The sequence below is a fragment of the Rhyacophila brunnea genome, unplaced genomic scaffold (genome assembly GCF_057557595.1).
Source record: "Rhyacophila brunnea isolate RB1 unplaced genomic scaffold, BYU_Rbru_1.0 scaffold_7, whole genome shotgun sequence".
In the NCBI taxonomy this organism is placed as follows: Eukaryota; Metazoa; Arthropoda; class Insecta; order Trichoptera; family Rhyacophilidae; genus Rhyacophila; species Rhyacophila brunnea.
In genome coordinates this window covers 23,934,816-23,952,002 of record NW_028233339.1, presented here as the reverse complement: position 1 = coordinate 23,952,002, position 17,187 = coordinate 23,934,816, and positions in this window count along the sequence as shown.

Sequence of the window (17,187 nt, the reverse complement as noted above, 5' to 3'; positions counted from 1 at the left end):
CATTATATATAGATAGGTAGATAATAATATAATATCCCTGATTTTGATAAATATAGCGATTCATATGACAGACAGGGATACAATCAGCTTAGAGAAGCCTTCATCCAGTAATGGATTGATACTGGTTGATGACGATAATGACGATAATGATGATATAAATAGGTAGGTATATAAAAAAACAATATTTAAAGTGTATAGCAATTTCTATGACCAATAAAAGTAGAAACAAGTTGGGATGACATTTATCCAACAGTGGATTAATCCAGATGATGATATTGACGATATGAATAGTAGATAATTATCATAAATTTTGATAAATATAATTTGTTGGTTCCAAAAAAATTGTATTTATAGCCATACTTACAAAAAAAAAATAGAACACTATCTAGGGATGTGTGCATTCATTTTATGATGGCGTTACATTTATTTTGAGGTCCATGGGTACCTATTTAATTTTTGAGACGATGTTATGAATTAATTCGCATTTAATATCTCTCGGTAACATGATTAAATTAAATAAAGTATGTGTATCAGTCGATCCGATTAAGATAGTCTATGAAAATGCATTTTAATATAAATATCGCACTCAAAAGTATATTAGTACTACATTGTGACAAACATGTAAACGTGACAGCCATAAAAAAGTATTTAAAAATAATCAAATTTGGAATAGCAGTGGCGGATGCGCCTGTCAGAATATAATTTACGTAGTGAATTGTACCAAGATTATGGTTTTCTCACCAGAAAAAGTGCGCCAATGCCTACATTACGATATTTGAATAAAAATAATCGATTCCGTTTGTCAATAAATGATTAGAAGGTCTTAAGCGACGAAGACGTCATTCTGTTGTGCGTTAAAAGAAATATGGCGAATCGTATACGGTATATGTGAAAATATCGGATATAAACGTCACGTTTCTGGAAAATTATCGGATATTTCTCAAATTTGGTCAATTCAATCGGTAGATAATTCGGTAGCGCACATATCGAAGTGAAGAAGTAAAAATAACAATAAAATATCGCTTAAATGAGCCGTTGGTGCGTTTTCCAAAATCTCTTAGGATAATAATGAATATAGATAGATAGATAGATAGATTATGGATCGCACAAACCGACGCGAATATTCGCAGCGAATTCGCAACGCACCCGGGGAATGGGACGATTTGGCACCGCGAACTGGCCTCCGCCGATTGGCCTCCGGTTGTTGGCCGCCGGTACAATCGGACGCCGGCCCAATTGGACGCCGACCCAATTCGACGCCGACCCAATTGGCCTCCGGGAGGATTGGACGCCGCACAGTTGAATTAAATGCGCAAAGGAATAGACGTTCGTTACGATTTGTTGGAGTAAATAAGCAAGTCAGTTTAATATGCTTCTATCTTCTCAGTAGTTGTACCTTATACATTTCGCGCTTGACACATTTTTAATATAGATTGAGAATAATTATTATGCCTTATGATGTTTATTAAAAGAAAATAATTCTTCCCTCGCTAAAACTTAAAGATGTGCATAATCAATTAATTTATAGTCTATACATGGGTACTTATTTATATTTACAACAAATATTAAAAATAATGTTAGATGTTAGAATGAAAATTACATTATATTTCAGCGTTTTATCGACTTAATATTATAATAAAGCTTAAACATGTATATTATTATGCATAAATGCGTATTTTAAGATAGTATGAAATTACAAACAAAATATTAAGTAAGTTATCTGCTAAGTATAAATGTTTCAGTAGTTTGATTGATAAACTACTTAAATACTGGGTGCCGGACAAAATCCCGAAGGCCGAAATCCCGAATGCTTAAATCCCGAATGGCCGAAATCCCGAAAAATAAAAAAATACAAACATCAATAATTGTGCAATTTTTACAAGAGAGACAAAAACCATTTTTTGTGGAAATATAAAAAAATGTAAAATACAAACATCAATAATTGCGCAATCGTGAGCGCAATTTTTGTAAGAGAGACAAATCCCATTTTGCGGAAAATGGGTTTTTCCGATTGCGCAATTTTTTTCAGGAGAGACCATTTTGTAGAACGAATGGATTTTGTGTCTCTTACAAAAATTGCGCAATTCTCGATTGCGCAATCATTGGTGTTTGTATTTTACATTTTTCGGGATTTCGGCCATTCGGGATTTAAGCATTCGGGATTTCGGCCTTCGGGATTTCGTCCGGCACCCAGTACCTAAGTAGTTTATCAATCAAACTACTGAAACATTTATACTTAGCAGATAACTTACTTAATATTTTGTTTGTAATTTCATACTATCTTAAAATACGCATTTATGCATAATAATATACATGTTTAAGCTTTATTATAATATTAAGTCGATAAAACGCTGAAATATAATGTAATTTTCATTCTAACATCTAACATTATTTTTAATATTTGTTGTAAATATAAGTACCCATGTATAGACAATAAATTAATCGATTATGCACATCTTCAAGTTTTAACGAGGGAAGAATTATTTTCTTTTAATAAACATCATAAGGCATAATAATTATTCTCAATCTATATTAAAAATGTGTCAAGCGCGAAATGTATAAGGTACAACTACTGAGAAGATAGAAGCATATTAAACTGACCTGCTTATTTACTCCAACAAATCGTAACGTACGTCTATTCCTTTGCGCATTTAATTCAACTGTGCGGCGTCCAATCCTCCCGGAGGCCAATTGGGTCAGTGTCGAATTGGGTCGGCGTCCAATTGGGCCGGCGTCCGATTGTACCGGCGGCCAATTACCGGAGGCCAATCGGCGGAGGCCAGTTTGCGGTGCCAAATCGTCCTAGACCCACGCACCCGCTATCACTGTCGCTACCGCTTGCATTTGGTCATTTGATGCGAATTTCGCGTTTGGCTGTTTGCCATCACACCAATGCAACAGCAACGCAGACATAGACTAAATAATTTTATTTCCGCGCCAGATTTAAATTTGTAAATAATATTAATATTTTACGCCAAATATTCTATAATTTTTATGAATTAAATATGAAAAATATACGTACACTATAGCGCTTTCAGAATTACTACAACTTTTACCCAATTCGCGTATATAGGTGGTAGCATTGGTTGTATCCATAGACTAAATACACCAGAAATTTGATTTTGAGCGGCCGTCAAGTTTTAACACAAAACATTTTTTTCCTCATTTTTTAAATGCATACCTTTGAATAATTTTATTTCATGTATTTTTTATGGTTTTTCCATTGAAATTACGTGAAAAATTCGCAAATAAAGCCAACGCCACTTTAATGCTCCCTAGCTACATGTTGTTAATGAACAAACAAAACATTTATGCACGCAGGAGATCTATCGATACAATGAAAGCCATCAATTTGTCATATATTTGGCTATTTTTTGAGACTCCTTTGACCGGACCTTCCATACCGATGCGGGTGCTTTTTTCGGGATATTTTGATGGGGTAAATGCGAATGGATAGCAGTGTTGGAGACAGATTTCATCAATGATAATATAAAATTATTGATATATTTGAATGCTCGATACCTAAACGTCAAACAATCGCAGCGCTCCATATTGAACTTTGTAAGATAATAACTTAATTCCCTTCCGAAATCTGCGCGTCGCGAAGAATTCGCTGTCGTCAGCGTTCCCGAAAATCGCAGCGATTAATCGCTGCAAATTCGCACTTAAGACGCAAGGCGGTCGCGCAAGCGTGCTCTTTACCGTAAGCCAATACGAGCCTGATTGGCGAATAATTCGCCGCAAATGTTCGCTTTGGTGTGTGGAGTGCATAACACGCAGTCCTGAAGTGGTACGTAATACTTGTCCAGTGGCGCACCCAGGGGGGGGGCAAGGAGCCCTGGTTAAAAAAAAGTTAAATGCAATAATACTTTTTTTTGTCCATTTTCAATTAATATTTTGGAACCAAAAATCTACGATAAACGTTCGGCGAAAAGAACGACTACACCCACTACAGTCAGTGGTGGTATAAATCAAAAGAAATATTTTTTGGTAGAATTCTGCATAAATATTACCAGTGTAACTCAACCAGTGTTTCTCAAACTGTCGACATCTGTGTACCCTGAAAGCGTTGCTATGGTAATAAACAAAAATTTCTAGGCGTTGCCATGGTAACCATTTTATAATAAACAAACTATACATACATACTTCTGAAGAGTTAACGGCGTTGCTATGGTAATAAAAAAAAATTCTAGGCATTTCCATGGTAACAATTTTATAATAAACAATTTTTACATACATACTTTTAAATATTTGATGCCGTTGCTATGGTTATAAACAAAAATTTCTAGGCGATGCCATGGTAACAAATTTAGAATAAACATACGTAACATACATCCTTCGAAATATTTGATGGCGTTTCTATGGTAATTATCAAAAACTTCTAGGCGTTGCCATGGTAATAAATTTATAATAAACAAACTTTAGATACATACTTCTAAATGTTTAATGGCGTTGCTATGGTAATAAACAAAAATTTCTAGGTGTTGCCATCGTAACAATTTTATATTAAACAATTATATCATACATACTTTTAAAAATTTGTGGCCGTTGCTATGGTAATAAACAAAAATTTCTAGGCGTTGCCATGGTTATAAATTTAGAATAAACATACTTTACATACATCCTTCAAAATATTTGATGGCGTTTCTATGGTAATTATCAAAAATTCCTAGGCGTTGCCATGGTAACAAATTTATAATAAACAAACTTTACATACATACTTCTAAATATATAATGGTGTTGCTATGGTAATAAACAAAAATTTCTAGGCGTTGCCATGGTAACAAATTTAGAATAAACATACGTTACATACATACTTCTAAATATTTGATGGCGTTGCTATGCTATTAAACAAAAATTTCTAGGCGTTGCCATGGTAAGAAATTTAGAATAAACCTGCTTTACATACATCCTTCGAAATATTTGATGGCGGTGATATGGTAATAAACAAAAATTTCTAGGCTTTGCCATGGTAACAAATCTATAATAAACAAACTTTACATACATGATTCTAAATATTTAATAGCGTTGCTATGGTAATAAACAAAAATTTCTAGGCGTTGCCATGGTAACAAATCTAGAATAAACAAACTTTACATACAAACTTCTAAATATTAAAAAGCGTTGCTATGGTAATAAACAAAAATTTCTAGGCGTTGCCATGGTAACAAATCTAGAATAAACAAACTTTACATACATACTTCTAAATATTTAAAAGCGTTGCTATGGTAATAAACAAAAATTTCAAGGCGTTGCCATTGTAACATATCTATATTAAACAAACTTTACATACATACTTTTAAATATTTGATGCCGTTGCTATGGTAATAAACAAAAATTTCTAGATGTTGCCATGGTCACAAATCTATAATAAACTAACTTTACATACATCCTTCGAAATATTTGATGGCGTTGCTATGGTAATATACAAAAATTTCTAGGCGTTGCCATGGAAACAAATCTATAATAAACAAACTTTACATACATACTTCTAAATATTTGATGGCATTGCTATGCCAATAAACAAAAATTTCTAAGCGTTGCCATAGTAACAAATTTAGAATAAACATGCTTTATATACATACTTCTAAATATTTAATGGCGTTGCTATGCTAATAAACAAAAATTTCTAGGCGTTGCCATGGTAACAAATTTATAATAAACAAACTTTACATACATACTTCTAAATATTTGATGGCGTAGCTATGCTTATAAACTAAAATTTCTAAGCGTTGCCATAGTAAAAAACTTAGAATAAACATGCTTTACATACATTCTTCAAAATATTTGATGGCGTTGCTATGGTCATAAACAAAAATTTCTAGGCGTTGCCATGGTAACAAATCTATAATAAACAAACTTTAATTACATCCTTCGAAATATTTGATGGCGTTGCTATGGTAATATACAAAAATTTCAAGGCGTTGCCATGGTAACAATTTTATATAAAATAATTATTACATACATACTTCTAAATATTTGATGGCGCTGCTATGTTATTAAACAAAAGTTTCTAGGCGTTGCCATGGTAAGAACTTTAGAATAAGCATGCTTTACATACATCCTTCGAAATATTTGATGGCGGTGCTATGGAAATAAACAAAAATTTATAGGCGTTGCCATGGTAACAAATCTATAATAAACAAACTTTACATACATGATTCTAAATATTTAATAGCGTTGCTATGGTAATAAACAAAAATTTCTAGGCGTTGCCATGGTAACAAATCTAGAATAAACAAACTTTACATACAAACTTCTAAATATTAAAAAGCGTTGCTATGGTAATAAACAAAAATTTCAAGGCGTTGCCATGGTAACAAATTTATAATAAACAAACTTTACATACATACTTTTAAATATTTGATGCCGTTGCAATGGTAATAAACAAAAATTTCTAGATGTTGCCATGGTAACAAATCTATAATAAACTAACTTTACATACATACTTATAAATATTTGATGGCATTGCTATGCTTATAAACAAAAATTTCTAAGCGTTGCCATAGTAACAAATTTAGAATAAACATGCTTTACATACATACTTCTAAATATTTGATGGCGTTGCTATGCTTATAAACAAAAATTTCAAAACGTTGCCATGGTAACAAATTTATATTAAACAAACTTTACATACATACTTCTAAATATTTGATAGCGTTGCTATGCCTATAAACTAAAATTTCTAAGCGTTGCCATAGTCACAAATTTAGAATAAACATGCTTTACATACATTCTTCAAAATATTTGATGGCGTTGCTATGGTCATAAACAAAAATTTCTAGGCGTTGCCATGGTAACAAATCTATAATAAACAAACTTTAAATACATCCTTCGAAATATTTGATGGCGTTGCTATGGTAATATACAAAAATTTCAAGGCGTTGCCATGGTAACAATTTTATATTAAATAATTATTACATACATACTTCTAAATATTTGATGGCGTTGCTATGCTATTAAACAAAAGTTTCTAGGCGTTGCCGTGGTAAGAACTTTAGAATAAACATGCTTTACATACATCCTTCGAAATATTTGATGGCGGTGCTATGGTAATAAACAAAAATTTATAGGCGTTGCCATGGTAACAAATCTATAATAAACAAACTTTACATACATGATTCTAAATATTTAATAGCGTTGCTATGGTAATAAACAAAAATTTCTAGGCGTTGCCATGGTAACAAATCTATAATAAACAAACTTTACATACAAACTTCTAAATATTTAAAAGCGTTGCTATGGTAATAAACAAAAATTTCAAGGCGTTGCCATGGTAACAAATCTATAATTAACAAACTTTACATACATACTTCTTAATATTTAATAGCGTTGCTATGATAATAAACAAAAATTTCTAGGCGTTGCCATGGTAACAAATCTATAATAAACAAACTTTACATACATACTTCTAAATATTTAAAAGCGTTGCTGTGGTAATAAACAAAAATTTCAAGGCGTTGCCATGGTAACAAATTTATAATAAACAAACTTTACAAACATACTTTTAAATATTTGATGCCGTTGCAATGGTAATAAACAAAAATTTCTAGATGTTGCCATGGTAACAAATTTATAATAATTTAACTTTACATACATCCTTCGAAATATTTGATGGCATTGCTATGGTAATATACAAAAATTTCTAGGCGTTGCCATGGAAACAAATCTATAATAAACAAACTTTACATACATACTTCTAAATATTTGATGGCGTTGCTATGCTTATAAACAAAAAATTCTTAGCGTTGCCATAGTAACAAATTTAGAATAAACATGCGTTGCTATGGTAATAAACAAAAATTTCTAGATGTTGCCATGGTAACAAATTTATAATAATTTAACTTTACATAGATCCTTCGAAATATTTGATGGCATTGCTATGGTAATATACAAAAATTTCTAGGCGTTGCCATGGAAACAAATCTATAATAAACAAACTTTACATACATCCTTCGAAATATTTGATGGCGTTGCTATGGTAATAAACAAAAAATTTTAGGCGTTGCCATGGTAACAAATCTATAATAAACAAACTTAACATACATACTTCTAAATATTTGATAGCGTTGCTATGCTTATAAACTAAAATTTCTTAGCGTTGTCATAGTAACAAATTTAGAATAAACATGCTTTACATACATTCTTCAAAATATTTGATGGCGTTGCTATGGTCATAAACAAAAATTTCTAGGCGTTGCCGTGGTAAAAAATCTATAATAAACAAACTTTAAATACATCCTTCGAAATATTTGATAGCGTTGCTATGGTAATATACAAAAATTTCAAGGCGTTGCCATGGTTACAATTTTATATTAAATAATTATTACATACATACTTCTAAATATTTGATGACGTTGCTATGCTATTAAACAAAAGTTTCTAGGCGTTGCCATGGTAAGAACTTTAGAATAAACATGCTTTACATACATCCTTCGAAATAATTGATGGCGGTGCTATGGTGATAAACAAAAATTTATAAGCGTTGCCATGGTAACAAATCTATAATAAACAAACTTTACATACATGATTCTAAATATTTAATAGCGTTGCTATGGTAATAAACAAAAATTTCTAGGCGTTGCCATGGTAACAAATCTATAATAAACAAACTTTACATACAAACTTCTAAATATTTAAAAGCGTTGCTATGGTAATAAACAAAAATTTGAAGGCGTTGCCATGGTAACAAATCTATAATAAACAAACTTTACATACATACTTAATATGTAATGGCGTTGCTATGGTAATAAACAAAAATATTTAGGCGTTGCCATGGTAACAATTTTATATTAAACAATTATTACATACATACTTCTAAATATTTGATGGCGTTGCTATGGTAATAAGCAAAAATTTCTAGGCGTTGCCATGGTAACAATTTTATAATAAACAAACTTTACATACATACTTCTAAATATTTAATGGCGTTGCTATGGTAATAAACAAAAATTTCTAGGCAGTGCCATGGTAACAAATTTAGAATAAACATACTTTACATACATCCTTCGAAATATTTGATGGCGTTTCTATGGTAATTATCAAAAATTTCTAGGCGTTGCCATGGTAATAAATTTATAATAAACAAACTTTACATATACATACTTAGATATATTTGATGGCGTCGCTATGGTAATAAACAAAAATTTCTAGGCGTTGCCAAATTTAAAATAAACAAACTTTACACACATACTTGCAAATATTTAATGGCATTTCTATGGTTATAAGCAGAAATTTTTAGGCGTTGACATGGTAACAATTTTATATTAAACAATTATTACATACATACTTATAAATATTTGATGGCGTTGCTATGCTAATAAACAAAAATTTCTAGGCGTTGCCATGGTAAGAAATTTAGAATAAACATACTTTACATACATCCTTCGAAATATTTGATGGCGTTGCTATGGTAATAAATAAAAATTTATAGGGGTTGCCATGTTAACAAATTTCTAATAAACAAACTTTACATACATACTTAATATTTAATGGCGTTGCTATGGTAATAAACAAAAATTTCTAGGCGTTGCTATGTTAACAAATTTATAATAAACAAACTTGACATACATCCTTTAAAATATTAGATGGCGTTTCTATGATAATAATCAAAAATTTCTAGGCGTTACCATGGTAACAATTTTATAATAAACAAACATTACATACATACTTCTAAATAATTGATGGCGTATCCATGGTAATAAACAAAAATTTCTAGGCCTTGCCATGGTAACAAATTAAAGAATAAACATGCTTTACATACATCCTTCGAAATATATGATGGCGTTACTATGGTAATAAACTAAAATTTGTTACAAAAAATTGGTAACAAATTTATAATCAACAAACTTCACATACATACTTCTAAATATTTAATGGCGTTACTATGGTAATAAACAAAAATTTCTAGGCGTTGCCATGGTAACAATTTTTTATAAAACAATTATTACGTACATACTTCTAAATATTTTATGGCGTTGCTATGCTTATAAACAAAAATTTCTAAGCGTTGCCATAGTAACAAATTTAGAATAAACATGTTTTACATACATCCTTCGAAATATTTGATGGCGTTGCTATGGTAATAAACAAAATTTTCTAGGCGTTGCCATGGTACCAATTTTATATTAAATAATTATTACATACATACTTTTAAATATTTGATGCCGTTGCTATGGTAATAAACAAAAATTTCTAGGTGTTGCCATGGTAACAAATCTATAATAAATAAACTTTACATACATCGTTCGAAAATTTGTTGGAGGACAACAGAACAAGACAAAACAGAATATGACAAAACAGAACATGACAAAACAGAACACGACAAAACAGAACACGACAAAACAGAACATGACAAAACAGAACATGACATGCCAAGGACATGGAATATTTGGACATGGACATGAAAATGTTTGCTCATTGTACATGCAAGAAAATATTCACTGTGATTGGAATACTTCATAGTCATAGAAAATCAGGCTTGCAAACCCTATGATTTGGTATGAAAGTCACTTAGCCATCATTATCATCATCGATACAAGGTCATCCAAGAAACTCTTCACTATTAGCTTCAACAACACACCGAGTAAACACATAACTACTTCTAAAGCAAAGAACGGTTGTCCCTAAACCTATTCCCTGAAGAGCGCTAATTATTGTGTATTATTTTAGGGTTTTGACCGTTAGCGGGCTTTCAGACGGGATTCTGGTGTCGAGGCGTGGCTCGATTCTGCATTTACACATAACTTAATGGGAGCGTTCATACGGAAGATACTCGTGTTTACGAGAATCGCAACTTTTTCCTTTGCCCGCCACAGTGTCAAGCCGCTTGAACTCATTATTATTTCGGCAGCGAAGTTTTAATTACCATTGTCTATTCATTCCCTCGGCCGAAACTCCGGCGATCGTAATAACAATAATAATTAATACAAAGGCCGCTTTGATGCGACACGCATGCTATTATTTATTTGTAAAATTGGATTTATCATTGACACATGATTAATATTAATAGGCATGTTTTTTAGCTACATATGAATTTTATCAAATTAAAATGCATAAATGAAAACATTTTTTTGAACTGATCGGGATTCAGAAAAAAAAATAATATTATTCTGTATTCAATAAAAAGACTACAATTTACAGATGGTGTTGGTAGTTTTTAAAATTCAATGAAACCATGCGAAACATAGCCATAATAACTTATAGTCAAAAAATACTCGTCCATCTAAAAATATCTAAAATTATGTGACTAAATTATAGGTAGGTACATAACTTTGGATATTTTATAGATATGATAATATTTTTTATTATTTGATTAGGCAGAGCATAATGATTATAATGAATTAAAAAGTGCGAGTTTTTATCTACACATTGTCCTATGTCCAGTACATAATACAAATGCACCTTTATCAGAATACATTGAAATTTTGTCATTGATAGGGAACCTTTTTTTAATACCTACGGTAGGAGAATTTTAAACACTGCAAATTTTTCTGTGGTAAAGTTACGCTATTTCATAATGTATATAAATCAGTAATTTAATAAATAAGTAAAAATATCACCAAGTTAGTATTAATTCAAGTAAACAATCGAAACCCATGTTCTCTTTAATTGTTTTTTAATTCAATAATATGTACCTATATTTTTTACTGTTATCCAATTGAAAATTTACGCTAGGATAAAAGCGCTTGTAGGTATATCAAAATTATGAAATAAAATGTGGAAAAAGTAGAAAAAATATAAACCTTTAAAGTGTTTTTTGAATGAAATATGTAGCTAGATACCTGCCGTTGCATGTCATGAATCATGTGTTTTTCCACTTTATATGTATTTAAATCAAATAATATTATTTCAGTAGCGAAGGGTGGAGGTAGGCTGTTAAGATCCGCTATAGATAGTGCACACTAAACTTTCTCAGGTATTAGTATTTTTTTCATTGAAATAACACCACAATTTACAGATGCTGTTGGTTCGTTTTTTTCATTCGATTAAACCCTGCGAAACCAAGCCATAAAAGATAATAAATACTCGTCTATCTATAAAATATCTAAAATTATGCAATTAAGCCATACATAACTTTGAATATTTTATAGATAAAATAATATTTTTTTTATCTATTAGACAGGGCTTAATGAAATTAAAAAAACAACCAACAATATGTGTAATGATATTTATTCTTAATCCAACGAAAACAAATAAGTATAAATGAAAAGGTGTGCACAATTTTGTCGAATCGCCCAAATTATACCAAAATTATTATGGTTCGGCTTAGGCAGGGTTTAATTGATTTTAAAAAAACTAACCAATAATATCTTTAAATTGTTCAATAAAAACAAATACGTATGACTAAAAAAGTTTTATGTGCACTATTTATGGCGAATCTTAACACCCTACCTTCACCCTTCGCTCATGTAATACCTAAATACATGATTGAATAGAACGGGCGTGTGTTCTTTTAGAAATTAACGTTAGCCTGCATTTTATCTACTTAAGGTCTTATAACTAATTTAATCACGGTAAGTGGTATAGTGTGGCATTTCGGATTAGTAGCTATAAAATATTCTAAATCTAAATAAATTAACGTTTAGTATAGTTTAGTTAGTTATATTATTACTTTAGGTATATATTAGTTGGTATTCGTATGTGTCTATATTAGTTATAGGTACCTGCGCAAAAGCTATTAGATATAATATAATTATTAAACAACGTATTCTATACGCATTGTATAAAATAAATGGTTTGTTATTGCTGTATTGACCATTTTTGCTGCATTATTGCCGCTAGTAATTGCTTTGAGATTCACCGCACAATGACATGTCATTGACACCGCATAATAATAATAATAATATTGTATTCGTCGACCAACATGTGTTTTTTAATTAGATTAGCGTTATGAAATCCGCACCATTTCAACTAAACCGCCCTAACGCAATATTGGTTTTACCTTTCACATTTTTGTACTGTGTTTTCGAAATATATTTAGAAATTGAACGATCTTTTGACTTATTTTGATGACTTATAGATATGAAATTTTCGGTACATGTAGGGGAAGGGTGTACAAAATGGCATAGTGTTTAGTTTAATGAAAAAAAGAATATCAAAACGTATATTTTATTATAAAAATGGAGCATGATTATAAAGTAAAACTACTTAAAAAAAAAGAAGTAAAAACGCGCAGTTAAAAATCATTTCACCCCTCCGGGTGTACAAAATGGCATACGACATAAATATTTGTCAGAAATAGAAAAAAATATATATTATCAAATAAAAATTTAATATTTTGACGTTCAATTTCCACTGGAAAAGTAGTCATAAATCTTCCAAGATGTTTATCTCCGTTTTAATTGTTTTATTTCTATTTAAAAAATGCCTTCCTAAAGTTGTTTGCTTCCATTCCATTTTCACAACTAAAACTGCCTGATTCATTTTCATTGTATCCCATGTCTCTTACAGAGTTTTACGTAGGTAATTTCGGAACATAATCTTTCAGAAACAATAAAATCATAAATCACATAATATGCTGTTTTAGCCTACCATAATGTATGCCATTTTATTCCAATCAAATTAATTTGGCAAATTCGTTAAAAAAATGCAGTTTACACTTCAGTAATTATGATAAATTTACATAGTACTCATAAGTGTTCATACTAATAACGGCTACTTAAGCTGGTTTATATATATACACATTTAATAATATAAAATACATGTAATATTACCTTTTGTCGACAAGCTGCAAAAATATTCGTTTGGTTCACAAATCTTTCCACTGTATGATCTTCTTGTACGGCTGTTTTGATCGAACTCAATATGGCTGAATATTTAAAAGAAGGGTCATGCATTGTTCCTGAGCTAGTTGTATCATGTTAGACTGCACCATTTCGCCAGTAGAGCAAAAGTTTATTTTCCCCACTATGCCATTTTGAACACATTTCCATACGGGAATGGGACGACTGGCCTCCGGACAATTGGACGCCGCACTGTCGTAGACACGTATACAGAACGTATACGAGGTATTTTAATCAGTTTCTATCTACTATTTAGTAGTTTGAATTCATTTTACTCTTAACATTTTGTATTGTTTATCGCGGATTGAGAATTACCATGCCTAAGGCTTTATACAAAATAAAAAACTCTTTTTTCGTTGGAACTTAAACATATGCACGATTAAATCATTGTTTACGTCTGCATATTTACATTCTCACCAACTATTAAATCATAATATAATCATTTAAATATAAGTAATAATATTGAATATTTTTTTTAAAGTACCGATAAGTACGAGTACCTAACGTATATTTATTTTCGAATTCCGTGGCGTCCAGTTGTTCGGTGCCAAATCGTCCTAGACCCTTTCCCTACTATGAATGATAGACTATTAATCCTTACAGCGCTGACAGCACAGCTGTTGTATCCTCATTTGGTGGCCATTAGATATAATTAGCATGTTATTTAAACGTGGTAATTAAATAGTAATTAAATGTTCCGCGATGAAGCGGGTAAACGTAATAATTAACTCAAATCACATAGTTTTGCACTTGTGGCGGCTTAGATGCGATGGTGCGATATGAATTCAGTAGCTGCCATAGCCACTGCAGTGTAGAGTGGCTGGATTCTTCGGTGGCTCGACACCGGAATCACGTCTGTGAGAGCTCTTAAACTTTTGCTTTAGTTTAGTCTCCATCGCGCGCGCAGTTATGTTTATTCTTTACATATTGTGTATTGTGTTGGGATACAATAATTGAACTTACCGAAAAAGAAGTAGGTGCACTCCGTCACCGTATTAGTAGTATTGATCTAACGGAGTTATCAAACGCTAATTCCAATGATACTGGCCTCAAAATGGTCATTAATAAATTTGAAAAAGCCATGTGTTCCATCGATGCTAGAAAATAATGGTCCCACTGCAAAGCCATGGTTACAGTATTTTCGAATGACAACGCTCATCAAACACTTTATTCAGGCCGAACAAACTAGTGACAGGAACCTTCATTTGAAAAGTATTGAAAAAATGATTCCATTCTTTCATGCAGCAGGCCATTTTCTTTACGCTAAAAGTGCCCATTTATATCTATAGGATATGCAACAACTGAAAGAGAAATGGACGCTGCTGAATTTGAGGAGTTCCCTAGCAGAGGATATTTTACTCTGGTTGACTTACTTTTCGCTCTGACAAACACTGGAGTGGAATTTGGTCGGATATGCATATGCATATACCATCCAACAAACATTAATGTAAACAATGAAGATTTCTTCTTCTTCTTTCCCCATATCCGCCCCTTAACTGGAGCATATGGACACCACGCGGCGCCTCCAAGAATCCCTGTCGCTCGCCAGTCTTCTTGCTTCGTTCCAGGTCAAACCAGCATCCCGTAGCTCCACCGTATACACTCTGTAGATTGTATTTAGTGGCCTTCCAGGACGCCGGAATCCGGTCGGCTTGAAGAACAGGCAAGCCAGGTTAAAGTTCCCTTCTGGCATCCGCAGCACGTGGCCGAGCCAGGTCCAACGTCGCCTCTTCACTTTCAGCGTGATGAGAGGCTGCTTGGTACGTTCTCTTATCTCCTCGTTGCTCCTAAAGTCATACCACCGCACACCCAGTATTCGTCGCAAACATCTGTTTTCGAAGCTCAGTATACAGTTGCTCTGAGCCTTCGTAAGGTGCCATGATTCGCTACCGTAAAGCAGCACCGTCAGAATGCAAGCGTCGAATAGGCGGCATTTGGTTTTGACCGAGTACAATCGTGAGTCCCAGACATTTCGCATCGAGTTGAATGTTGCTCCAGCCATTGCCATTCGGATAGCAAGCTCTTTCTGAAAAATGCTATCTCCCGTAATATGTACCCCCAGGTACTTGAAGCTGTCGACGCTCTCGATGTTTTGTCCATCGCTAATCAGAGGGGAATCTGGATCAGGACAGGTACTATTGCACAAGACGTTGGTTTTCTTCGCGTTGATTTTCAAGAGGAGTTGCTATGCAACCTGTCGATTGTCTCTTGAATGCCCTAGATTGAGTTGTCGAATAGGACAGCATCATCGGCGTATTCCAGGTCACATAGCTTCACCGTGGGTGTAACAGGTATGCCTCGGTCGGGTGGTATTGACTTCCGTAGTGACATGACCCGGCTCACGGCTAGCTCAATAATGCTACCGGGCCGTCACTGAGGAGACTAGTGATGAACTAGGAGGGTGGATCTCCTTTGTAGTATCACAACTTTTGAATTCCCAAATAAAACTCTCAGCTGGTGTGGTACCGAATTTATTCAGGTTCTAGAGTTCACGGTTTCACAATAAAGTTAACTGTCATTGTTCCCGTAATTAAATCTCATTAAAGTATCAGTAAACCATTTATTTGTTCACTATAGGATCTCTGTGAAATCTTTCACAAGTTTCCAAAAAGTCACACCTAACTCGGAGAATGTATACGCAGATATTCTTTGAATATTTTTATTTCAAGAAATATTTTCTCGTAAGAAAAATATAAATTGTTCTTTAGTCACATAGTATTGGGTTTATAAAAAAAGAATAGAATTTATTTTATTGTTGTTTATAAAATTTATTTATGTTCACAGTATGTTTACAAATAGTTATTTGTGTTTACAAACTTGTTTACAAAAGGTTTGTTAATGTTTACAATTTTATTTACTAAAATTTGTTTTTATAATTATGTATACTTAATAAAGTTTCAAAATTTTATTTTATAATTCCGAAAAGATTTGTAAAATTTATTATTACAAACTGAGTTTATTAATTTGTTTTTATAAAACAAATCCGATCGCGTAATTTATCCCGATTACGTCACCTCGTACGATGCGTAATAAAAAAATAAAGTTACTCCGCGACGTGCGTCACTACCGGCAGATACGTGGTATTCGCGCTACGTTTAGCGGCATACGTCACTACCGACAGATACGTGGTATTCGCGCTACGTTTTGCCCGCCGAAGGGGACTTACTGGTACGTATGTATCGCGAATGTACTGAGAACCGTGTCTCGCAACTTTGCAGTGAAGACTGCTGCTTGCTGAAGATCGCCGGTGAAGAGTGTAGAAACTAATGAATTTACGGAAAAAAGACGTCACCTTTTATACCCTCTGGATAGAGGTTTAACAGGAAACAGTCCGTAAGGGATAGCAGATCTATATCTCTCTCTCACGGGATAAATTTACGTATATCTCCCGTCCCTGACAACT